The sequence below is a fragment of the Lampris incognitus genome, chromosome 6 (assembly GCF_029633865.1).
Source record: "Lampris incognitus isolate fLamInc1 chromosome 6, fLamInc1.hap2, whole genome shotgun sequence".
NCBI lineage: Eukaryota > Metazoa > Chordata > Actinopteri > Lampriformes > Lampridae > Lampris > Lampris incognitus.
In genome coordinates, this window is record NC_079216.1 from 6,635,045 (window position 1) to 6,662,463 (window position 27,419).

The 27,419-nt window shown below is 49.9% G+C and overlaps 1 protein-coding gene across 1 annotated transcript in view; it reads right to left on the bottom strand.

Moving 5' to 3' along the window:
* The window catches only part of shisal1b (shisa like 1b), a 69,480-nt gene extending 42,980 nt beyond the window's left edge, over nucleotides 1-26,500 (bottom strand). The window contains exon 1 of the mRNA XM_056282580.1: nucleotides 26,414-26,500. The gene's annotated coding sequence lies outside the window, so the exon portion shown is untranslated. The remainder of the gene's footprint in view (nucleotides 1-26,413) is intronic.
* Between the last annotated feature and the right edge of the window lie 919 nt (nucleotides 26,501-27,419).

A 27,419-nucleotide genomic window follows, 5' to 3' on the forward strand; every position in this document is an offset into this window, starting at 1 on the left:
AAACTCCATGTGCAGCACGACCAGGGACCCCATCCTCTCAAACTGCCCTCCTTCGGTAACACTTTAGTATGGGGAACGTAGTCACCATTAATTAGGTGTTTATTAGCATGCAAACTAGCAACATATTGGCTCTTAATTGGTCATTATTATGTACTCATTAATGCCTTATTCTGCATGGCCTTATTATACAACCAGTAAGCCATTAACTATGAGTTTTCCCTCTATAAGCTCAGAAGTATTGCTTATTAGTAGTACCATCTCAATATGCTTTGCTTAGTATGGCCTTTATAAGGTGGTAGTACCACAAGAAGAGTTATTCTCCCTTACTAACACTTAATGAATATGGTCTGTTCTTACATAACAAAACACAAAACTACAAGTGTTCATAGTGTTAAATTACTGTAAATTAAGTTTTTGTTACTTAGAATATGTTCCCCATACTAAAGTGACATCTTGATCATTACTAATTCACTAGTAATTAAGTTTTTTTATGTTCCCCATACTAAAGTGTTCCTCCTCCTCCGGTCCGTAACACGTGTTTTTTTATTTAATTTTCACTCTTTATTTTCACTCTTCCTATAGATAGATAGATACTTTTCTTTCTTTTTTTTACCCAGGGTGTCTGTTCATCGTCTCATTGCCCAGGTTATATTTGCCTGAGCTGCAGCCGGTTGAGGAGGATGTGGTTCAATTCAGTGCAGCGATGAGGATGTTTGGAAAGGAGAAGTGAGCCAGATTATGTAATGAGATGTGAAGGAAAGCAGAGCATATAACAGTAAACACTCTGACGGGCTTGCTAGCCCCTTACTTTACATACAGACGCCTATGTATATACACACACACGTGGAAAAAAAGAGAAAAATCTAGCACACCAATACACAAACACACAGAGCGACGCCAACTGAGCGGCGCTCCATGGGACTGAAAACAGAACATACTGGCCTGTTGTGCAGCCATGCAACGCAGATGGAGGATCAGGCCGCTTAGCTACATACTATTTATGCCCAAGAGCATACTAAAACACAGCCAGAGGAGCAATTTCGCTGTTCACAATAGTTTTTTTCTCTCCATCTCCTGAGAAGTAAATCATGTTTTTATTTTTAGATTATTCATTATGAGCTTTTGAAAAACACCCATCGGAGAAACGAAGAGCAAAACCAAAGATCGCTGTAAGACAAATAATCCCGCAGCCAAAGCAAGTGTGAGAAAAACGGGAGAAGAAATGGAGGACTTGTTATTTAGGATATAGTGCGCTCATAGGTTTCGTTTGTTTTTTTTCTTCCTTTTTTTTTCCTTTAAGGGAACCAGTCACGCTTTCCAGTAATATGTCTGTGATGAAGGGATAACGAGCCGTTAGCAGCCGTGCAAATAAACAGGCTTCTGTGCGTCCCTGAAATGCCGCGGCATTGTGAGGTCATCGGCAGATGACCCATGAGTCACCGTCTTCAGTTATTCACAGTTTTTTATACACTTCAGCCTATTTTGACGAAGCCCACAGAAGGCAGTGGCAAACCAGGAAGTAAGGGTTGTAGTTTTCCCACCACTGACTTCCATGGGTGGGCATAATTTTGGCGGTATCTCAGAGACGCACAAAAGACCGCTGAGTGTTATGGCTGGTAATGGAGTGTTATCCGTACTGTACATATGGAGACATAACAGCTGTGTTTCTATTCAGCTTTTGAGTACATTTCAGGTGAATTGTTAAATGTCGCAAACATTCATGCGAGTTAAGGTGCGTTTCCATCAGGTCAGTTTAAGCGAATGAAGCCCTGAACGCAGGCCTGTGTGTCCTACATCACATGTCCATACTTCCACAACCACCATAACGACGGAGCAGTTAAGATGATGAAAAAGCTAGGGTGTCCGGGTAGCGTAGCGCTCTATTCCGTTGCCTACCAACATGGGGATCGCCGGTTCGAATCCCCGTGTTACCTCCGGCTTGGTCGGGCGTCCCTACAGACACAATTGGCCGTGTCTGCGGATGGGGAGCCGGATGTGGGTATGTGTCCTGGTCACTGCACTAGCGCCTCCTCTGGTCGGTCGGGGCGCCTGTTCAGGGGTGGGGACTGGGGGGAATAGTGTGATCCTCCCACGTGCTACGTCCCCCGGGTGAAACTCCTCACTGTCAGGTGAAAAGAAGCGTCTGGTGACTCCACATGTATGGGAGGAGGCATGTGGTAGTCTGCAGCCCTCCCCGGATCGGCAGAGGGGGTGGAGGGAGCAGCGACCGGGACAGTTCGGAAGAGTGGGGTGATTGGCTGGATACAATTGGGGAGAAAAAGGGGGGAAAATCCAAAAAAAAAAAAGATGATAAAGATCACGTGGTTAAATTCTATTCACATTTCATGTTTTTATTCGGCAAACGTGTCTCAACTGCAACTTGTCCCATTTCTTCTTATCAAATAAGAAGTTCGTCCACTTCAAGCAAGTGTAGAAACTTCTCGGCAAATTTGGGGGATTTTATTTGACATCCAAACCTTGGATGGAAACGAGGTTACTGTTGAAAGTAGTGATCGTTTCCCTCTCAGCGCCTTGTGGAGCGATAAGCGCAGGGAGAAGAGAAATAAATGCACGACTTTTTAGACTTAAAGTTGAGATTTGTTCCAGAAACAAAGAAAAGTAACTTTCTACCTTGTTATCCAGCCAGCCTTGTGTGTGTCTCATAATTGTTTTATGGGCAATAATTTAAAGTCGGAACACTGCGGGGAAACAAAGTGTATTAATGCAAAGTTTAAAAATGGAGTTTTTCCTATTTTCTTCTTTTTAAAAAAGCGCCCCTAGTTCATCTTCTGTTAGCCGATCTTATTTTGTGGCCATGACGTCATCAGTCACTCATTTACATACAGCCAATCAGATCAAATTATGAAAATATGAAACCCCACCCACCCTTAATCACAATGCTTGCTTGTGTCACTCGAAGGTCAGCTGATGAATATTAATGAGGGCTAGACCACGCCCCCTCTGTTATTTTTTTCTTTTTCTGATTTCTCCCAAATTTAGTGGCCAATCGATCCCTATTTTGGTTCAAACACCCACCCTCGTACTGCGTGCGTTCGCCAACTGCATCTCTCCGGCCGGCAGTCTCGAAGGAGACGCCTCCCCACTTCCGTGACAAGGCGACTCCAGGCCGAACCACTGCTTTCCCCCACACACACAGATGCATTCATGTGACGAACACAAGCCGACTCCGCCCCCCCCCCCCCCCCCCGAAGACAGCATTGCCAATTATTGCTGCTTCATCGAGTCCGGCCATAGTCGGATCTGACGAGACCGGGGCGCGAACCCCGGTCCCCATTGGGCGACTGCATCGACACAAAGCCGATGCTTAGACCGCTACACCAGCGCGGACGCCCTCTCGGTTCTTGAGACAACGGACAACATTTATGGGTGGGTAAAGATATAAAAACATATTAGTCGTACAAAATATGCCGTCGTCACGGTTTGTCGACGTGAGGAGTTGAGTTTGATTACTGATTTCAGTCTAATCTGAATGTGCGGAGATACGAAGAGGACATAATTAACTTTTAGTCTGACAGGGGAACTACTGAAGACGTTCTGAGCAAAATAACCTCTCACAGCAACCAGAGGCGAAGAGTCAAACAAGTAAACACACTGGGTTATTTGTCTGCCTGCTGCTCGCCTCTCGGGCCCGAGAGTGAGAACGAAGCGTTAAGTTGCCAATTATTGCAGCAGATTTCCAGATCACCAAAGAGCAGGAGACCCAAATCTGTCAAAAGCTCGGTAAGAAAAAGTGCTGTTGAAGGTTTTGGTGTATTTAGAAATATGGAGGGGGGCAAGCTAAAAATAATCCACTTAATGCTGTCCTCTGAACTTTTTTTTTCTGCGTTTTTTTTTTTTGCCTTTTTTTTTTGGGTCTTCGTCTCATTTCATTTTTGTTCAAACACGCACTCTCTAATCTGTCACATGTATTTTGTGCTTTCTTAAAGTTACTTCTTTATTTATTTCCGTCTATTTCTTTTATCTACAAAGCTTTCCAATTTTGTTCCCGAGATCCACGCTCTTGCAGAATTATTATTCTCCGCGTGTCTTCCATTTATTTTTTTAGATGAAACACTTTTGACGCTCATTTACTCTCTTATCATTCCATCTGCCTCCTGCAACTCCAAAATGGGCGATGGCGTCGGTTACTCATGATTCCTCTGTGTTATGAGGGTCGTGATTTGCTGAGAGCCCGAGCGAGAAGTGTTCTTCTTTGTTGCTGGGCTTGGCCCCTACATGCACTATCAATCACTTGAAAATTCACGAGTGAGCGGGCGTCTGGGGGTGAAGCACAGTTTGGAGTGGATGATCAACACGTCCCCCCTCCGATTCTAATGACCAACTCATACCGCAAACGCCACTTGGAGCTTTACCGCCACCCCCCTTATGTCTGACTGATGCCCTGCAGCTATTAAGGAAATACATTTGGGTTTTATTTCTTAAATTAGAACCTTTCTTAGGACTTGCCCTCCATGTTGGGTGTGTTAATCTGCTAGTTGCCAACCGGCACGGAGGCCTGTACACGGCGTGATTGAACGAGTTGAAATTGACTGCCCAGGGCGTGCTCGTCTGGCGACGTTGTGTTCAGAAGATGGTGCGTGTTAGGGCTTGGAAATATTGAAAAAAAATAAATCAAATATCACGATAATACCTCGATATTGATCATGTGATATTTTGGAGGATCGCTATTGGTGCTTTCGTAGGATATTTACACTCAGGAAAATGTAGATAAATGATCATTTTTGCCAAATCATGACGTGGCTTGACAAGACCATACCGGATCGGTCAAGGCCTGGGTTAAGAACGACCGCCATCGGTGCTGTGCCCTCACAGGGTACTAATGGAAACTATCGAATCCGCTGTGGCGACCCCTGGGAAACGGAACAAGCCGAAAGACGAAGAAGAAGAAGAAGAGTGATGTGGATATGATTACCAAGCAGGCAGAGACATTCATAGTTCTTTTCACTCGGCTAAAACAGTCAAGTAAGTTCAGAAAACTGTCTCACTGTACTGTAGTGCAGCCTTTAAGACCAGGGAATGATGACATTTAAGTTATATCACCAGATTACCACAACCCCAATCCAGACTCACATCAACATGTCCATATCATACCCATATGTAGTATATCTAGTGCTAGTGCACGTGTGCGTAGTGGTGACTCGCCTTCATGATGTTCCCCAGCTTAGAAATGGCGCTGACGGATCACACAGGAGTGTTAAATTTGGTCTAACATTTTTTTTCAATGTGTCGGCCCTGTGATGGCCTGGCTGGCGGCCTGTCCAAGGTGTCTCCCCGCCCGCTGCCCAATGACTGCTGGGCAGGCTCCAACATCCTGCGACCCTAATTAGGATAAACGGCTAAATGGAAGGATGGGTGGATTTTTTTCAACCTTAATTGGCTGTGATAAACACTCCTGAGTACCTCTGGGATATTTATACCCTCTCCCCAAATAGATTTGACAGATCTGTTGTTAAATTGCTGTCACTTTAAACCAAACCTGCCCAGCAGTTTTTTTCCAGTTTCTGATTTGAGATTTTATGTTTGCTCCTGATCATTCCTTCTGTATTATCGCCTCAGAATCTAGGGTGCATATAGACTTAACAATAATACTACAATTACTGTGTATTACTCCACTATGCCGGTTGCCTACACTTGATTCCTTCTGTGAATGACTGACTCCACTGTAAGTCGCTTTGGATAAAAGCATCTGCATAATAAGTAAATGTGTATGTAAAATATTTTGGTATTCTTTCTGATATTCCGATGTTCCTTCTGAGATTGACGGATGGATTGCATTTATATGGCGCTTTTCTAGCTGCAAAAGCCACTCAGATGCAGGTTCATATACCCATACTGCATGCGTAAACTTCAGTATTATGAAGTTTTAGTATTTATTACACCAGCAGCCATACCAACATGTACCGCAGTTCTGCTGGATGACAGACGCTAAGCAGGTGTGGGCTTGGCTAGTACTTGGGAGACTTCCCGGGAAAACTGAGTTGCTGCTGGAAGTGGTGTTGTTGGGCCAGTAGGGGACAGTCTTCCCTCTAGTCCCATTAACAACAAAAATGTCCCACTGCAGCGATGGGGACACTGTGCTGTAGGCGAGGCTGTCCTTTGTTTGAGATGTTAAACCAAGGTCCCGAATCACTGTGGTCAGTAAAGATCCCAGGGCACTTATCACAAAGAGTAAGGGTTCCCAGTGTCCTGGCAACATTCCCAACCTGGCTACCTAATCATCCCCACATCTGGCCACCTAATCATCCCCCCATGTAATTAACCCAATGACTCCTCCGTCTCAGCCTCAAGCTGATGTGGGGTGATCCTTCTGGTGCAAAATGGCTGCCGTGCATCACCCAGGTGGTGCTGCACATCGGTGGTGGTTGAGGTGAGTTTCCCCTTTCACTGTGAAGTGCTGTGGGTGTCTAGATAAAGCGCTATATAAATGTAATCCATTATTAGCATTTTGCGCTCTATATTGATAAATTTGATAAATTATGTTGTGGTGTACAGGGCTCAGATCATTTGTAAACCCTTTGATTCGAAACTATACAAGAAACACGTCACATGTATGCTAACATCATTGGACCAAAACCAAGCAAGGCAAAATGACGGTAGCAAATAAAAAAATACCTCCAGGGGGCGCCTGAGTGGTGCAGCCAAGCGGCGACCACTAGGGCTTAAAGTTGAAGTCAATGTGGAAGTGCCTTAAGTAAGATGCGCTTTTAACCAGGCCACTAGGTGGCTGGCTCCAAAAATCTTCCGGTGCAATGTAAGTCAATGAAAGAATTCTCAACTCAAATACGTCCTACTTTCAAATACAAAGTCAATTATCAAATTATTGTTCCATTAAGAAAATGTTAAGGATTAAAAGAGTGGCACATTGAGTTCTTGATTGACGGGTCTGTCAACCTGTCTGCCTCTGAGGCCCACCTCAGTTCCACCCATGGTCCGTCCCATTACTTAAGCTTGGATTTTCTGGCTCCAACAACTGGCAAGATGACGACAAGCATAAAGCTAAACTAGGTTTCAAAATGACCCTTCAGAAACCAATGGGTGATGTCACAAGCACTATGTCCCACTCTTTTATACAATCTGTTGGGCGCAACGGACTAATTTGCTGAGGTTCACAGTTTGAATTCGCCTCCGGCTTGGCCGAGCATCGAAGGACGCACAACTGGCAGTGCTACTGGGTGGAGGGCTGGAAGGCCTAATGTACCTCCACACATAACGCATACGTTCCCCCAGAGAAACCTGCAGCTAGCAAGTGAAGAGAAGCAGTCACGTGTACTGGAAGGATGCGCATGGCTAGTCTACGCCCTCGCCGGCCACCGTAGGGGTCATATAATGGTTGGACTTTTGCAGAACAGGGGACTGGAAATTTCCAATTAGGCTGACGAAGGGAATGAAAGTAAAAAATTCTCCCAAGTGTGCGACAGATATGCATGGATGTGTCTAACCCAGTCTAAAGCTCGGGAAAAACCCCTTCAGGCATCCGGCAAATGAGACAAATCACTGTCATAGTTGCTGTCTACAAGTGTGTAGACTGTACAGACACACACTGCTGCCCACGCAGCCACACTGCTTTCTCTTTGTGGTCGCGTTCAAAATTTGTCTCCATTCACTCTCTCCGTCAATGTTTCCCTGCAACACAGCAGACACGGGGCCCGGGGATCACGGGGCCCGGGGATCTTTCAATTATAAACTCTCAGAGAGGCGGCTCTCAGAGTAACTGTGTGTTCAGTAGCGCCGTATCGCCGCTCCCTCCGAGACAGAGCAACCGAGTTACGAACAAAGGTCTCTCCCCTGGTTTATTTGATCATCAGTCACCTGAATAAATTTTCCAGATCAAATAATCCAAACAAAGGCGCCGCCTAGGCGGTGAGGCGCCCGCTTCGGCCCGGCAGTTTGATGCTGCCGGGGAAACATTTATGGCACAAAAAAAAGAAGAAAAGATATATAGAGAAAAATGGAAACATCCAAGTCATTAGAGTGCCTACTGTAGTGTACAGGATATGGAGGCAGTGGCCCTGGGGGGGGGATAACATGGCATGGTTGTCTTCGAGCTTGTTATGGTGAGTTTGGCCAGTACACCGGTGTATTCGGGCTGAGCCGTATGGCAGCACAGACCTCGTCCCTGCATCAACTTGCCCTTTCTTCAACTTTCCGAATGCATTGTTGCACTAACTGACACAACTGGGGTGGGTGGGGTTCGGACGGGGTTTGGCGGCAGACGGCGGAAGTGCTGCAATCAAAGCGAGGCTGGCCGCGGGCTTCCCGTCTCCCCTACCTGCTGAGATCTGTCAGGTGGAGGGAGCGCGTGGGCCCCGCCTCCCTCAGGTTGTCACGCGCGCGCCGCCTTTCTCCCCGGGGGCGGGCTGCTAATGGCGTGGAGGCCCTTTGTTCTCCCCGTGGTGGAGACGCTGCCAATGAGATGGATAATGCACGTCGTTAATAGTCCTGCAGCAGGTGGTATCAACTTCCAATCTCAGGGAAAATTAAAAAGTCTGGAGGAGGAGTTCCTCCCCCCCCCTCCCCAAACCACCACCCCGAACCCCAGCGCCGAACCTAGCGCCGCCGCACGAGCTTCGTTTGGACTTGAATAAGCAGCAGCTATCAGAAGTGGCGCGTGTGTGATGGAAACAAGATATAGGTGGAGATCCTTAAGAGTCAGCCACACACAGGAAATGTTGTGTGGAGGATTGTGACGGTGTTCAAACACCCGGGAGAGTCGAGCTGCTTCCTGCCTCCTGTGCCGTGGAATTTCAACACCATCGGCTTTCTTTCTTTCTTTTTGTCAGTTTTTTTTTTTTTGCTGCCTGATAATGACATGCATGCGAGCAGAGGAGGTTTCTAATGAGACGGCGTCGGAGTCTAATGAGTTGAATTCATTACACAAATCAAGGTGTCAAAGTCAGATGGTGGGGGGAATCCTTGGAGCCCCCCCCCCCCCCGCCATCCAGCATAATGCAAGCCTGCCCCCTCACTATCTCCAAAGTTCGGGGGTAACCATAATATCAATGAATACTGCTGTCTTCATGCCAATGGGAGCTGTGTGTGTGTCTGTGTGTGTGTGTGTGTGTGTCTGTGTGTGTGTGTGTGTGTGTGAGAAGCCTTTTGTTAGATATCCCGTTAACAGGTGGAATGTGTAGTGTATTAGATGAAAAGGAAACGATAGAGCCTGTACAGAAAGTCTTTATGCGCGTCCGGGTAGCGTGGCGGTCTATTCCGTTGCCTAACAACACGGGGATCGCCGGTTTGAATCCCCGTGTTGCGTCCAGCTTGGTCGGGCGTCCCTACAGACACAATTGGCCGTTTTCTTGTGGGTGGGAAGCCGGATGTGGGTATGTATCCTGGTTGCTGCACTAGCGCCTCCTCTGGTCGGTCGGGGCACCTATCCGGGGGGGGGTGGGACAGTGTGATCTTCCCACGTGCTACGTCCCCCTGGCGAAACTCCTCACTGTCAGGTGACAAGAAGCGGCTGGCGACTCCACATGTATGGGAGGAGGCATGTGGTAGTCTGCAGCCCTCCCCGGATCGGCAGGGGGGGGTGGAGCAGCGACCGGGACGGCTCGGAAGAGGAGGGTAAGTACAATTGGGGAGAAAAAAGGGGAAAAATCTAAAAAAAAATCTTTATGCGATAGCGACCCCCGTGTGTGTGTCTGTGTGTGTGTGTGTATTGGGGGTGGTTGGGGGTCCGGCCTGTTCTTTAGATATCTCTTTATCATGAGGAACGTACGATGTAATAGATGAAGCACAAAACCACATTAAGTCGGAGCCCCTACAGAAACCGAGTGGCTGTTTCTTGTCGCTTCCATCTCTGGCATCTGGTTGGGTGCTAGTCGTCCCTCCATAACAACCGCCAGCACTGGCGGATCCACCGTGACCGCATGTCTCAGAAGACGGCACGCCGTCGGACTGACTGCCGAGTTGCCCTGAGAGTGCAGTTTTTTTAATTTGTAGTCATATTCACGGCCAAGGAGCGCCTTCCAGGAATTTAACTTCCACATTGAGCCCTCGATAATTGCTGCTGCAATAAGAATTCAGCATACCTCCGAGCTAGGCGGAAGCCCTGACGTGCCAAATCCTCAGCGCTTTGGCACCCCGGCTCAGTTTCCCCTAGTAAGCAGGACTATGACTCACGTGGAAGAAACTGGACTGTTTTAGCAGTCCGGGCGGAGGGGTGCGAGAGGTGGTGCTGGTGGTGGGCATTGGTACTGAGGGACAAATCTCCTGTTTTATAAGGACTCTGATACGGACGGCCATGGCGGTGCAGTATCCCCCCCTCCCCCCCGACACAAGCGGCACATTGTTTGGTTGGACTCGCTCTGAAGCGGTGCTCTCCGAACTTGGCTCATTTCTCTTGGCTCGGTTCCACCGTGCTGCCGCCGCCGCCGCCGCCACCCCGCCGACCTGGGCCCTGAAATAGTGCCAATCCACAGACGGATACCTTGCCAGGAATTTGGAAGACGAAAGGGCTGAAATTCATCCGAGGTGGTGCGTGAGGAAAATCAAACTCAAGCACAGCACCTGGATTTACTTTCCGCTCGGTTTCTAAAAACGTGGACGTGGTCGTCTCGCACAGCGGGGCGGTGAATTAACCGAGGCCGCTCGGTGTTTCCACCCGGTGAAATAATCCACCATTCACACTTCTGCATGCTAATAGACCAGCAACAAACTGAATTAACAGATGAATAAAGCAGTGTGGTGCGTGTTCAGTTGTGCTGTGTGTGTGTGTGTGTGTGGCCAGACAGTGATAAGTAATCCCCATCCTGATCCAGAGTGGGTGTTCACAGACTGTATCACCCGGTGCCAAATCCAGAAGCAGCTCTCTCAACACCACGATGAGCGTGTGAGGGTTTTGTGATAACCCTGTCTACAACCGGCGTCTGTTGGGAAGAGGGTTAATGTGCAACGGGGCCAAACCAGACGCCACTCAAGGTACCGGTACAACGGACACGGCCGGTCGACACTTACTTAAGACCTGCAAACTAGACCTCTTCCGCAAAAACGCCTTGGGGTCAGCGAGGGCAAAGGTCACAGACTCGCGTTACTGCCAACACCACCTCAGAGAGAGTGTGTGTGGGGGTAATGTGCTGTTCAGCAACCTCCAGTTCCCCACTGCAGCTGCCCAGATCCAAATGCTAATGATGTTTTGGCAGGCGGATTATATGGCCTGCTGGAAAACCCTGAAAATCACAGAGCTCCTGCGGGCCGTTTCCAGGGATTATTATTGTAAGTGTTGGATGACGGGCCGTACCTGTCGAAATACCCTTGGACGAGATACTCGACCCTGGGTGCTGCGGAGGCCAGCCTGGCTTGCCCGAACGACAGCCTACACCTTCAGGGGATTAAGTGTTTATAGATAAAAAAAATATAACAATCGGAGTGGAGTCTCTCATTACCGAAACTGGCACCGTTCTGCCCCCTGAAGACCGAGCTCACCTCAGTTTGCATAAAGTTAAGGCAATTTCTGTCAATTAAAACTTCACGTTGAGTCCCGAGACGCTCCCCGCATGTGAATAACTTCAGCACTGAACCTCCAGAGCTCGCCAATTTAAGCTGACCACCCGCTCTTGAGACTGAGCTTGCATTTTGGACTTCTAACTCCTTTAAACTGAATCCTACTTCGTGTTTAATCGCCATCGTGAACAGCGATCGAGCCAGCTGGCGTCGTATGGCGGCGGACGATAACGTATGAAGACGAATCACTATCATGTCTGTTTTGAAATATTAGCCGTGACTGTAATGATTTAGGGCGGCACGGTGGCGCAGTGGTTAGCGCGGTCGCCTCTCAGCAAGAAGGTTCTGGATTCGAGCCCTGGGGTAGTCCCAACCTTGGGGGTCGTCCCGGGTCGTCCTCTGTGAGGAGTTTGCATGTTCTCCCCGTGTCTGCGTGGGTTTCCTCCGGGGGCTCCGGTTTCCTCCCACAGTCCAAAGACATGTAGGTCAGGTGACTTGGCCGTACTAAATTGCCTCTAGGTGTGAATGTGTGTGTATATATGTCGGCCCTGTGTGATGGCCTGGCGACCTGTCCAGGGTGTCTCCCTGCCTGCCACCCAATGACTGCTGGGATAGGCTCCAGCATCCCCGCGACCCTGAGAGCAGGATAAGCGGTTCGGGTAATGGATGGACGGATGGACGGATGGATGTAGTGATTTACAGCATGAGACATGGCGAGGCCTCACATTACGCATTATCGCTGCTTCTCCATCATCACGGATAGCAAGCACACGTCTGCTTCAAAGCCGGCAAGCACATAACAGCGCACAGACGCAGGAGTGCCAACACACACATACACACCGGCACACAAAGCCCTTTTATCTGTACTCAGGATTTCCCTGTACACCGGCGGCTCTTGTCAGTATGCATTCTGTTCTAGCGACAGGGCTAACCCCAAACGTATAGCCAACACAGATGGAGTATATTTTTCTGTGCGAGGGCTGTATCGTCCCTCCATCCTGCCTCTGTTAGCTCAGGTGTCCTCTGTCTGCGGTGTTTATTTGTGGCGCATACCAGTCGCAAAGACCCCAAATCTGTAATTACGACATAGCGCCCCCTGTTGGGTCATTTACATGCCACCTCTGCTCCTGTGTATGTAGTGATCTATGGGACCATCCATCCATTACCCAAACCGCTTATCCTGCTCTCAGGGTCGCGGGGATGCTGGAGCCTATCCCAGCAGTCACTGGGCGGCAGGCGGGGAGACACCCTGGACAGGCCGCCAGTCAATCACAGGGCCATCTATCAAACCAGTGGTTCTCAATCAGGTCCTCTGGAACCACGAACACTGCTGGTTTTCTACTCTACCAGGCAGTTCACTGCATTCGCCTGTTGTTCCAGATGTAAAACCTCCCTAATTGGAGGCTGGAATAACCGGAACAACAGAAAACCAGCAGCACTGGAGGTATCTGAGGACCCGATTGAGAACCACTGATATAGACTGACCAATTTTTTTTCACTTTGCCAGATACTTTGGATACAAGGACGGACGATTGGCTATATGTCTAGACGTGAGTTATACCAGTAGAAAGATTTACATTTGTAATTCTTGTATATTTGTTATATTAGCTGATTTGTATATCAGGTTGTGGTGGGTTTTAAAAAGATACTCTAGGCATCCAGGTAGCGTAGCGGTCTGTTCCATTGCCTACTAACACAGGGGTCGCTGGTTCAAATCCCCGTGTTACCTCCAGCTTGGTCGGGTGTCCCTACAGACACAATTGGCCGTGTCTGCGGGTAGGAAGCTGGATGTGGGTATGTGTCCTGGTCGCTGCACTAGCGCCTCCTCTGGTCAGTCGGGGCGCGTGTTCGGGGGGAGGGGGGAATAGCGTGATCCTCCCACACGCTACGTCCCCCTGGTGAAACTCCTCACTGTCAGGTGAAAAGAAGCGGCTGGCGACTCCACATGTATGGGAGGAGGCATGTGGTCGTCTGCAGCCCTCCCTGGATCGGCAGAGGGGGTGGGAGGTAGTTTCTTCAAGGACACAAATGTTGATGTAGCATAAAAGCTATAGTCAAACCTACAGCCAGAGTCAGTTAGTTCTTTCTGAATGGAATATGTGAATTAGCACTGAACGTCTCCTCAGAAGACTGTGGTTATCGTTTGTCTGACTTGGTTGGTGAGACGGCGTTATCTGTCCCAGTTTCTTTTACTCTCATTAATCCTCCCTCGCTGTATCTCATCCCCTCTTCTCCCTCTCTTTTACACGCCAATCAGCCCAAAACCGAAACGGCCAAACGACCCTAAAATGTCAGAAGAATTGCGAGGCAGCAAGACATTACCAATTCAAGTTACAAATCAGCTAATGCTAGCAGCTATACACCTCATCCCAATTAGTTAGTGCATGCTGGGAGTTTTGACTCGTGCAGTAGCTCAATGTCATTATTTATCGTCTTGTCAGTGGTTTTGTATTGGGATGAAATTGGGATATTGGCATACCATGAAACCCAATTAGTGATAATGGGAATCTATTACCAAAAGTTTCTCACAAAATGAGGTCCGAAGTATTTGAGGGAATATTATTTTAAAACTAGTTCCGCTATGATGTTGCACTTCACATTACCAAACAATTCAGTAACGAACCCCGGTTGGATTCTTAAACTTGGTATTTTTGCAAAGCAGAAATTGTCCATCCATCCATCATCCGAAACGCTTATCCTGCTCTCAGGGTTGCGGGAGCCAATCCCAGCAGTCATTGGGCGGCAGGCGGAGAGACACCCTGGACAGGCCGCCAGGCCATCACAGAGCCAAAACACACCCCTAGGGACAATTTAGTACGGCCGATTCACCTGACCTACATGTCTTTGGACTGTGGGAGGAAACCGGAGCACCCAGAGGAAACCTACGCGGACACGGGCAGAACATACAAACCCCACACAGAACGACCCGGGACGACCCCCAGGGTTGGAGTATCCCGGGGCTCGAACCCAGGACCTTCTTGCTGTGAGGCGACTGCGCTAACCACTGCGCTACCGTGCTGACCTAGCAGCAATCGTGTGATATATATATATATGTGTTAAATTCTATATGATTATTGTAGTAATATTTCCCATATTGTGCAGCACTAGTTAATATTCACCCACTCCACCTCACTCATAACTTTTTTCCTGTAATTAAAATGCTTTTGACACTTTTTTTTCTGACCTGGGAACAAAAACTTTTCTCTTTAAACCGAAGTGACAGGCGACATCAGGACATCTTCAAGACTGCCAGTGTCCCGCCCCTGGGAGGGATCAGCCAAACCACAGGGCTCCGTATATATGTTGGGAAACTATCTTGGTCTGGTCTAAGACCACATATCCAGGATGAGGTCTTCCCCAGATGCTGCTTTGACGCCCCTTCTTTCTGTCTAATCTGTGAGTTCATTTCATTGGAATGAGCCTTTCTTCTATTTCCATCTTAACTGTAAAAATAAAGTCCATCTTGTTTTATCTTATCTATTTTAGGAGTTCAGAATCGATTTCACATACGAGGATGCTGAGCCTGTAGGCTGCTCACCCAGGCCACACTAAACACAACCCAACAACATTATAATGGTAGACTATATAATGATGGTGTAGCGATGGTAGGGATTAGTGACAGAAGGGTACCAGCAAGAGTTAGAGGGAAGGTTTACAAGATGGTAGTGAGACAGTGGCACTGATGAAAAGACAGCAGGTGGAGCTGGAGGTGGCAGAGTTGAAGATGCCAAGATCTTCACTGGGGGTGATGGAGGAGGACAGGATTAGGAACGAGTATATTAGAGGGACAGCTCAGGTTGGAGACAAAGCAAGAGAGGCAAGATTGAGATGGTTTGGACATGTGTGGAGGAGAGAGACTGGGTATACTGGGAGAAGGATGCTGAATATGGAGCTGCCAGGGAAGAGGAGAAGAGGAAGGCCAAAGAGGAGGTTTATGGATGTGGTGAGGGAGGACATGCAGGTTGCTGGTGTGACAGAGGAAGATGCAGAGGATAGGAAGAAATCGAAACGGATGATTCGCTGTGGCGCCCCCTAAAGGGAGCAGCCGAAAGTAGTAGTAGTAGTAGTAGTTATAATGATGGTATCAATAAGCAATGACACGTTATCACAGGAAAATTACAAGTTTGGGAAATAAAGCAATTAAAGACATGCATTTCTACACATGGCCACAGGGGTCAGTAGTGGGATGTTCCAGTTGGAGTACAGTCTGTCTAAATGGGTTCTACGCGCTTCCAACTGACTACTTCATATGATTGTGTGACCATGTCGCACAGCAAAGTCTCATACGTTTGCCAAAAGTCTAAAGTTGACGGTGGGATGACAAGCTGTCCATCACAGAGAGGGGGCGGGATCATAAACAAGAAGTCTTTGTATCCGCGAGTTACAAAGACGTTTAACTGGATCAAACTAAAACAGAGTTTTTTCTCAAAACTGTTCATGGTGAGCGGTCAACACGACGGCGGAAATACAAAATGTGAAGAATGAACAAGATCTTGAGACCTCGCCCATTTTCACACCTGGCCAATCACGGTGGAGAATGGGCGTAGACTTCGGAACGTCACGTTCAGCAATTTACAAAGACGTTTTACATGTGCCTGACGGCGTGTCACATGATATTCCGACGTCTGATTGGACGAACGCACCACTCGCTGGTCTGTCATTGGGGTTTTTTTTATCCCGGTTTCAACTGAACAAACATGGCGGACGTGACCATAATGTTGTTTCATCTAAAAAGTCCAACAGAATTTTTGTCTCAGTCATTTTTAGGTGAGTAACAGACCACGCCGTTGCGGAATCTTGCTTTATTTCAGTTTAACAATGTCTTGTTTAAATGTTTGGGGCACACCCACCCCATCGGATTGGCCGCTGCCCGATGAAATTTGCTTCTCAATTGAATTAAGTTGAGAAATTCAACTTTTGGACTTTGTTGTCGTCTACTCTGCTCCACCCGAACCCTATGCACAGGACTGCTGCCTTCTTCCACAGAAAATGGATGAAAGGCATCAGGGTAGTCTGACAGTCTATTCAGTTGCCTACCAACACGGGGATCGCCGGTTCGAATCCCCGTGTTACCTCCGGCCTGACCGGGCGTCCCTACAGACACAATTGGCCGTGTCTGCGGGTGGGAAGCCGGCTGTGTCCACTAGCGCCTCCTCTGGTTGGTCAGGGTGCCCGTTTGGGGGGGGGCTTGGGGGAATAGCGTGATCCTCCCCCGCGCTACGTGCCCCTGGTGAAACTCCTCACTGTCAGGTGAAAAGAAGTGGCAGGCGACTCTACATGTAGGGGAGGAGGCATGTGGTAGTCTGCAGCCCCTCCCCGGCTCAGCAGAGGGGGCGGAGCAGAGACCGGGACGGCTCGGAAGAGTGGGGTGATTGGCTGGATGCAGTTGGGAAGAAATGGGAAAATTCCAAAAAAAAGAAGAAGAAAGAAAATGGTTGAAAGACGAGGCTTGGCTTGCCTCACGCCGCGGGCATGCGAACACGCTGTAGCGTTTGTGGTGATATGGGTTGTGTTTGTGTACGTTGTGTGTTGTTGCCTGTGTGTACTACAGGCGACTCAGCCTGCCGAGACCGTTTGTTTTCCTCTCTGACGACAGTAAAGATCTATTTGTCCGTCTGCACGCTGAAAGAAAAGGGCATTACGCGTCCGCTCGTTACCCGTGTTACCTGTAATCAGCGAGCGAGAGGTTAAACACAGGTCAGAGGTCGCGCTGTGCGGGGCCGCAGCATCCGGCTGTAGTCCGGTGCACCAAATAATGAGAATCGACAAAGAGACGACTGATGGCGTCGGTAAAAGTCAATAGAGTCCGGTGTCCACAGGCCACTGGGATGTGGACTCCCGGGGGCCCCCTCGCCACACCCACCGGGATGTGGACTCCCGGGGGCCCCCCTCGCCACACCTACCGGGATGTGGACTCCCGGGGGCCCCCTCGCCACACCCACCGGGATGTGGACTCCCGGGGGCCCCCTCGCCACACCCCTCATATTCTAAAATAATTAACAGTTCATGGCTTGATGTGATTACTAAACTGGTCTTATGTTGAATGATGTGGTAAAAGACGGTGTACTATCTGAGTGAAATCCTGACCAGAAATCACAAAGACACATTTCTCCACTTGCGTTAATAAACCTTTGACCTTTGACCCCTTAAACTAATTATTGTGTCAGGGGTCTTCAGTTAGTAAATACATCACTCAATGGCTCAATACCAATACATGCTCATACGACTGTGGATCGATTCAGTACTACTCCCCCTGTAGGTTGAGCTGGAGACGCACACGCACAAACCCACACAGAGGGCCAAAACAAACACAACATTAGTATTCACGAGCCGCGTTGGGGGGGGGGGGGGGGGAGTCTCAACAGTGTTCTATATTTGATCGTTCCTCCTGCTGCTCCTCGTTTCACTTCCCGCACAAACGCAGAGAAGATGCTTTTCCCTGACTCCAGTAAAACCCTCGCACCGTGACAACACACACACACACACACCCACACACACACACACACATACACCAGCAAGGGCCGAACCAACACACACACACACACACACCGGCCATTACACATAGCAAGGGCCAAACCAACACACACACACACACACACACACACACACACACACACACACACACACACACACACACACACACACACACACACACACCGGCCATTACACACAGCAGCAAGAGCCGAACCAACACACACACACACACACCAAACAGGAAGGGTGTGAATAAACACTGACCGACATATTGACAATTGGTTACAATGAAAACATTAAATGGGCAGTCTCATGCGCCTGCCAGAGAATGAGGAGACCAGAGAGAAGGAGGAGACCAGAGAGAAGGAAGAGGCCAGAGAGAATGAGGAGACCAGAGAGAAGGAAGAGACCAGAGAGAAGGAGGAGACCAGAGAGAATGAGGAGACCAGAGAGAAGGAAGAGACCAGAGAGAAGGAAGAGACCAGAGAGAAGGAAGAGACCAGAGAGAAGGAAGAGACCAGAGAGAAGGAAGAGGCCAGAGAGAAGGAAGAGGCCAGAGAGAAGGAGGAGGCCAGAGAGAAGGAGGAGACCAGAGAGAATGAGGAGACCAGAGAGAAGGAGGAGGCCAGAGAGAAGGAAGAGACCAGAGAGCAGGAAGAGACCAGAGAGAAGGAAGAGACCAGAGAGCAGGAAGAGGCCAGAGAGAATGAGGAGACCAGAGAGAAGGAGGAGACCAGAGAGAAGGAGGAGGCCAGAGAGAAGGAAGAGACCAGAGAGCAGGAAGAGACCAGAGAGAAGGAAGAGACCAGAGAGAAGGAAGAGGCCAGAGAGAATGAGGAGACCAGAGAGAAGGAAGAGACCAGAGAGAAGGAAGAGGCCAGAGAGGAGGAGACCAGAGAGAAGGAGGAGACCAGAGAGAAGGAGGAGACCAGAGAGAAGGAGGAGGCCAGAGAGAAGGAGGAGACCAGAGAGAAGGAAGAGGCCAGAGAGAATGAGGAGACCAGAGAGAAGGAGGAGACCAGAGAGAATGAGGAGGCCCTGCTCTGTGACTGTGAGAAATGCAGGGTGGTGGCGGTGGTGTAACTGACCAGTCAGGACACGTGGAAGGTTACGGTGGAAGGACGCTTGTGATATGACCCTTGACGGTGTAATGGAACATATATCTGTGCGGCTCACTGCACCCCAGCGCCTCACAGATACAGCATTTAAAGATGTAGGACCAGAGAGAGAGAGGGGGAGGAGGTGAGGGAAGGAGATAGAGAGATATTGAAAGAGGAGTAGTAACACAGAGAGAGGGAATGGAGGAGAGAGTAAGAAGAGAGAAATAGAGAGAAGGGGAAGCAGATAGAGTGAGAGAGAGAAAGGAGGGATTGAGAGATGGAGAAGGTGAAAGATGGCTGGAGGGAGAGAAAGTGAAAGAGGAGTGGAAACGAGACAGAAAAAGAGGATGAGTGAAAAAATGAGAGAGGAGAGACAAGGGAGGAGGGAAGTGAGGGAAGAGAGAGAGATAGTAGTGAAAGGAGTGGTAAGAGAAAGAGGGAAGGAGAGAATGGAGGCGAGAGTAAGAAGTGAGAGAAGGGGAAGCAGAGAGAGAGAGAGAAAGATGGAGAGAGAAGGGAGGGGCTGAGAGGAGGAGAAAGTGAAAGATGGCTGGAGGAAGAGAAGGTGAAGGATGCGTGGTAACGCAAGAGAGAGGATGAGAGAGAAATAAGAAAAAGAGAGGAGAGAGAAAGGAGGAGGGAGGTGAGGTGTGGAGAAACAGAAAGAGGGAGAGAGAGAGGTTACGGCTGATGGGTGGATGCTGAGCGCCTGCTTCTCTCCTCGCGGCGTGTGTGAGATGATCATCTGTTCAGCTGATCTGATGGAGCAGCATCAAAGAGAACGTCAGCTTCTCATCAGGACGCACGGCGGAGGAGCGTGGAGCAGGCTGCTTCTGTCAGGCGCTGCCCCACACACACACACACACACACACACTCAACACCGACACTCAGACTCACAATGGCGATGATGAACAAAACACACAAAGCACTTCCACACACATACGCAAACACACAAATTAGTGTGCTCATCCACATGCGTGTGCCAACGAAAACAAATGATGCATGAATGATGCATATCACAGCAAACACACACACACACACACACACACACAGACACACACACACACATCGACACAGACACACGCACACACGCAGCCCAGCCCCAGGCGGGGGGAACTCCTTGCGAGCGCTGCAGAGACGGCTGTCATGACGACACGGCAGACAAACCAAATGAACGCAGTTTTCTGCACCACAAGTTGGAAAACGAGGAGCTTGATGGGTACAAACCACGGTGAGGAACCACGCTGCACCGCCTCCGTTTATCTGCCGGATCTGACAACGGCGCGGCCTGGCAGCCATGTTTGCAGTTTGTGCAGCCTCATGTTTTACTAAGCAGATATACTTTAATATCGACGCGTTGTTGTTGGGGAACCGGGAGGTATCCTGTCCGCACTTGGTACCGCGTTTGGTGAAGTCAGCGTTATTTGAGTTTGCAGTCGACCGGAAGAATGTGGAAAAAGCTAATAGTTACACCAGAGCTAAAAGTAGAGGAGGAATTTCCAGGGGTGAAATTCCAGCCCTGAAAGGGAACTGTACTATTCCTGTATGACTGACGTGCGGTTGGAAGCTGTACCATTAGTCGTAGTATTACTGACCGTGACTGACGTGCGGTTGGAAGCTGTAGCATTAGTCGTAGTATTACTGACCGTGACTGACGTGTGATTGGCACGCAGCCTCTCCAGACTCCTTGGATTCCCCGGTTTCTGCAGAACTCCCAACATTTCAGAGAGACATTTTCTCGTGACCTTTACTGATTCTGACGGCTGGTTGTTACCCTACTAAGATATTAACCTAGGAACTTGCAGCATACTGCTACTAAGATATTAACCTAGGAACTTGCAACATACTGCTACTAAGATATTAACCTAGGAACTTGCAACATACTGCTACTAAGATATTAACCTAGGAACTTGCAGTATACTGCTACTAAGATATTAACCTACGAACTTGCAGTATATTGCCATTAAGATATAACCTACGAACTTGCAGTATACTGCTTCTAAGATATTAACCTAGGAACTTGCGGTATACCGCTACTAAGATATTAACCTAGGAACTTGCAGTATACTGCTACTAAGATATTAACCTAGGAACTTGCAGTATACTGCTACTAAGATATTAACCTAGGAACTTGCAGTATACCGCTACTAAGATATTAACCTAGGAACTTGCAGTATACCGCTACTAAGATATTAACCTATGAACTTGCAGTATACTGCTACTAAGATATTAACCTACGAACTTGCAGTATATTGCCATTAAGATATTAACCTAGGAACTGGCGGTATACTGCTACTAACATATTAACCTACGAACTTGCGGTATACTGCTACTAACATATTAACCTACGAACTTGCAGTATACTGCTACTAAGATATTAACCTAGGAACTTGCAGTATACTGCTACTAAGATATTAACCTAGGAACTTGCAGCATACTGCTACTAAGATATTAACCTAGGAACTTGCAGTATACCGCTACTAAGATATTAACCTAGGAACTTGCAGTATACCGCCACTAAGATATTAACCTATGAACTTGCAGCATACTGCCACTAAGATATTAACCTAGGAACTTGCAGTCTACTGCTACTAAGATATTAACCTAGGAACTTGCAGCATACTGCTACTAAGATATTAACCTAGGAACTTGCAATATACTGCTACTAAGATATTAACCTAGGAACTTGCAGTCTACTGCCACTAAGATATTAACCTAGGAACTTGCAGTCTACTGCCACTAAGATATTAACCTGTGAACTTGCAGTATACTGCTTGGGCAGTATTCACTTTGGGACTGGTGCACAACACAGCTGGTGCCTGATAATAAATGATGACATCCAGTCAGAAAACGTCAACTGGGGCGTCCGGCTGGCATGGCGGTCTATTTCGTTGCCTACCAACACGGAGATCGCAGGTTCGAATCCCCGTGTTACCTTCGGCTTCCCTTCCATCCATTATCTAAGCCGCTTATCCCAATTGGGGTCGCGGGGATGCTGGAGCCTATCCCAGCAGTCATTGGGTGGCAGGCGGGCAGACACCCTGGACAGACCGCCAGGCCATCACAGGGCCGACACACACATATTTACACCTAGAGACAATTTAGTACGGCCTATTCAGCTGACCTACAGGTCTTTGCCTACATGTGTACATGTCTTGTACATGTCGGGCTCCATCTTTGTCATTATGACCACCTTCACGGGTCTCACACCTATAGCAACGACCTCTACTACGGCGTCTGTTATGTCTCCCATTTCTTCCTACAGACACAGTTGGCTGTGTCTGCGGATGGGGAGCCGGATGTGGGTATGTGTACTGGTCGCTGCACTAGTGCCTCCTCTAGTCGGTCGTGTTCGGGGGAGGGGGGGCTGTGGGGTGATTCTCCCACGCCCTACATCCCCCTGGTGAAACGCCTCACTGTCAGGTGAAAAGAAGCGGCTGGTATGGGAGGAGATATGCGGCAGTCTGCAGCCCTCCCCGGATCGGCAGAGGGGGGTGGAGCAGCGACCGGGACGGCTCTGAGGAGTGGGGTAACTGGCCGGATACAACTGGGGGGGGAAAGGGGGAAATTCCAAAAAAAATATGACACGAGCGGTATTCGTTTCAGCACGGCTCCTCTGAATTTCTCGTTCGGAGATTCGAGCCCCGAGCCCAGCTCTCCGCCCGATCCCATCTGCGTCTGGAGCTGCGCGCCGCGCCGCATTTTAGTCGCCGGTTTGATCGTCTGCTGTGAATCTGAAATGCTGCTCACTCAACACTTTCACCTTGAGAGCTGCTGCCAGCACACTGGTCACGACGCCGCTCCCGCCTTACCTTCCGCCCTACCTCCCCTGGCGCCAGGGTTTCAGCGCGCGAGCATGCATATGAGCACATTTGTGCACATGCCTTGCTTTGTGTGTGTGTGTGGGGGGTGGTGTATGTCTTTGTGCCTAATTGCTAATTGTGCGTGAGCAACACACGTGCCTGAAAGTGCATGTGAGCGTACCAATATGAGCATATCCCTGTGTGCAAGCGTGCCTGCAGGCAGGTGCCTGAGTGTGTGTGCTTGTGTGTGTGTGTGTGTGTGTGCTTGTGTGTGTGTGTGAGTGCCATATGTGTGTGCGTTTGTGCCAAACAGTATTGACACCCTCCCTGACAGTCAACAACTCGCGCCGCGGGGCCAGTGTCAACAAGCTGCTGATCGGAGTCGCCGTGGCAGTCCCCGTGAGGCCGCGTATTCATCCGCGTGCATGACAGACGGGGGCCCGGTCCACCGGGTCTGAGACCTGCCGACCGAGGCCGGTCCTGACCGTCGGTCATCGAACTCGGCCGGTCGTGCGGAGGCGACCGCGATAAGGGTCGGGGGGGGGGGGGGGTTTAACGCACGTGTGCACACTCGCGGTGCCGAGACTAAGAAACCAGCAGAAGTCGCAAGGTCGATGCCAGGGTTTCTACAGCGGGGCAGCGGGCCACAGGGCCGCACCTCTGTGAGCCTGAGGCCCGGCTGGCGGGGGGCTGGGGAGCGGGACAGACAGCGTGCGCCTCCCAGCCCGGAGCTGAGCGTCGGAGCACGCGTAACCGTGGCGAGTAATCGTTGTGCGAGCCTCTTCCTGTGTTTACACAGAGAAAACAATGAGGTCTGCAGCCGAGCCCCCCCTCCCCTTCGTCTCCCCCCCCCCCTCCCACTTAATGCACTCTTAATCAAACTGGCCTCCCGCCGCGAGTTCTATGAAAACCTCGGCATTCATCAGATCACCTCCGCCCGCGTCACCGGGAGCCAGAGGCTGCAAACAAACACACACACACACAAACACACACACACTCTGCAGCCGTAATTAACTGCCACAAAGCACTTCCCTTTTTAAACCGGGCTGTGAAGACCAGCGAGGGGAGCGGCTCTTTATTGGTCCCGAGGAGACGGTCCCTCTCGTGCAGGTAATGGCGCCAGTGGTGCGCGACGCCGCAGCGGGCCAAGACTGTGCACGGTCATCGCATGGATTGCGCAACAGGTCGCTCATTCATCCCCCAAATTTCACAGAGGAGTTCATCCAGAAGGGGCGCTCTTAAAGAGACGGCGCTATGTCCTCCGGTACAGTGTGTTCTCAGTCAGCAGGTTGAGTGTAGGTTAGTTTCTCACCTGTGTGTGTGTGTGTGTGTGTGTGTGTGTGTGTGTGTGTGTGTGTGTGTGTGACTGCAGCTAATGGACTTGTCTCCTCCGAAAAACCCTGAAGAGACACCATATAACCCATATATATATATATATATATATGTATACATATAACAACCACGGATCAGTAGACTCGCTTGCCCTTGGCTGACGGGTCGGACCCTTTAGTTGACTGGTCAGTTCAGTCGCTCATGGTGCAGGAGACCCGGGTTCGCGTCCAGGATGCGAACCCGTGTCGCCCGCATCACGGGCGACTGCGCCGACCAGTCAACTATAGGGTCCGACCCGTTAGCCAAGGGCTAGCGAGTCCAGTCATCCATGGTCGTTACACTACCCCCCCCCCTCCTTCGAGGAGGCGCTTCAGCATATCAGCTCCCTCACGCTTCCGGGCGCATGTGCTTCCGATGGCCTCACCGTCCCACTTCTGACACCAATGTAGCAAATTCGGGGGGGGAGGCAGCCGGGAACCGCCACAGCCGGGACGCTAAAGGGTCGACTAAAGGGTCCGATCCGTTAGCCAAGGGCTAGCGAGTCTACTCATCCATGGTCACACACACACACACACACACACACACACACACACACACACACACACACACACACACACAGACCCACCCCTGGTGTTTATATACAGACCGCCTCTTGCAGACACGACATTTTAAACAGTCTTAAGCAGAAACCGGCAACTGAAGCCCCACCAGCCAGACTTCACCCTGGCACGCAGACCAGCGACCGGATCCTAATGATGCTTCGGAGAGGAGCGTCCCTATATGTGAATGAACAAAAGGGAATATCCTCCTCTTCCTCCTCCTCCTCCTCCTTTACAAATCCTCTCATGTGCCACCGTGCATCTCTCCCATCCCTACCCGTTTCCAAGTTACCGGCGGAGTCGGCCGCCAGTCCGGCTTTATTTAATTGCCTTCTGGGGGGAGATAAGGCGGACAGGAGCGGCTGCTGTGTCGGTGGAACGACTCCACCTGAGCGTCGTACAGCAACACCGCGCCGGTATCACTTTCACACCACGCCGGTATCACTTTCAGACCACGCCGGCATCACTTTCACACCGCGCCGGCATCACTTTCACACCACGCCGGTATGTCTTTCACACCGCACCGGTATCACTTTCACACCACACCGGCATCACTTTCACACCACGCCGGTATCACTTTCACACCACGCCGGTATCACTTTCACACCACGCCGGTATCACTTTCACACCACGCCGGTATCACTTTCAGACCACGCCGGCATCACTTTCACACCGCGCTGGCATCACTTTCACACCGCGCTGGCATCACTTTCACACCGCGCCGGTATCACTCTCACGCCACGCCGGTATCACTTTCACACCACGCCGGTATCACTTTCAGACCACGCCGGTATCACTTTCACACCACGCCGGTATCACTTTCACACCACGCCGGTATCACTTTCACACCACGCCGGTATCACTTTCACACCACGCCGGTATCACTTTCAGACCACGCCGGTATCACTTTCAGACCACGCCGGTATCACTTTCACACCACGCCGGTATCACTTTCACACCACGCCGGCATCACTTTCACGTTGTTGATACCGACTCAGATCTTGCGATAACCGACCGATACCGAGTACCGGCCCGTCCCTCCGACTGACCACTGCAGACTTGCATCATTAGTTTGGAGTCAGTGGGCAAGTTGGTGGAGACAGAATCATTTCCCCACCATTACCGAGCAAAACACAGGAGGTCACGCCGCTTCGCTGTCAGCTATGACGCGTTACTCACGGCTTTTCTAGTCTTGGGTCAGATCTGCAGCAATACACATACTCATTTTAGCACCAGCATCTGCACAATAACAACAACGGAGAAAGCACGTCAGGCTGGAGACAGAGTCAAACTTACGCACACAAACACACAGCCCGCCACCCGCCGGTCTGCCAACACGACCCGACTACCTCTCAAATTAAAGCACTTTCTCTTTTTTTGGAAGGAGAAAAAGAAATCAGAAGACCATAATTGGAGAAATCGGAGCGGAGGAACTACCTCGCCAATAAAGCTTTCAGTTTGCTCCGCAACTGCATGCAACTAAATAAAGAGGAGGGAGGGAGGGAGGGAGGGAGGGAGGAAGGACGAGGTGCCTCGCTGCAGAGCACATCCCTCGCTGCACATGACAGGGAGGGAAGAGACAGCACAACAACACAAGAGAAACAAACCAGTCATCACACACCGCACATTCTCCTTCACCCACCTTGTTTAACCCTGCAGGAGCGCGAGCGAGAGAGAGAGAGAGAGGGGGGAGAGAGAGAGAGAGAGTAGTAGATAAAGAGAGAGAGAGGGGGGGGCAGTCACTCCTCTTCAGTCAATCACACCCTTGTTGCTCCTTCCCTAGATTACTCCTCTTTTCTTGTTGCATCTCCATAAAAACAGACCGCGCTCGTTCCTGTGGAGCAGGCTGGGATCAACAGCTCACGAGGGAGAGGGGGGAGAGAGAGAGAGAGAGAGAGAGAGGGAGAGGGAGAGAGGGAGGGAGAGAAACACCAAAGAGGAAAAGACGGGCGCTCTCTTCCAGCAAGTCCTTTGCGCTGTGCATCTGAGCGAGCGGAGTGAGAGTCTGAGAGAGGGAGAGAGAGATGAAGAGATACCAACTGAGGAAGTGGGTGAGCGAGTGAGAGACAGAAAGGGAGGGTGGAGAGAGAGAGAGAGAGAGAGAGGGCGAAAGAGCGAGCGAGAGAGAGAGAGAGCGAGGAGGGTGTGTATTTGTGTATCCATTGGAAGGCGATTCTGTGTGTGTGCCTTTACTCCTAGTTCGTCCTGTCGCTCTCTCTCTCTCTCTCTCTCTCTCTCTCCCCATCTCTCGCCCTCTCTCACTCACTCTCCCCCTCTCTCTCTCCTTCTCTCTCCTTTGCTCACTCTCTCACTCTGTCTCTCTCACACTCTCCTTCTCTCTCTCCCTGGCTCCCTCTCTCTCCCCCCATCTCTCACCCTCTCTTCTTCTCTCTCCTTTGCTCACCCCCTCCCCCTCCCCCTTGCTCACTCTCTCACTCCATCTCTCCCCCTCTCTCACACTTTCCCCCTCTCTCCCTCACCCTCTCACACGCTCCTCTCTCTCCCTGGCTCCCTCCTTCTCTCTCTCCTCTCTCCCCCTTGCTCACTCTGTCTCTCCCCCTCTCTCACACTCTCCTTCTCTCTCTCACTCTCTCCCTCACCCTCTCACACTCTCCTCCTCTCTCTCCCTCACTCCCTCTCTCCTTTGT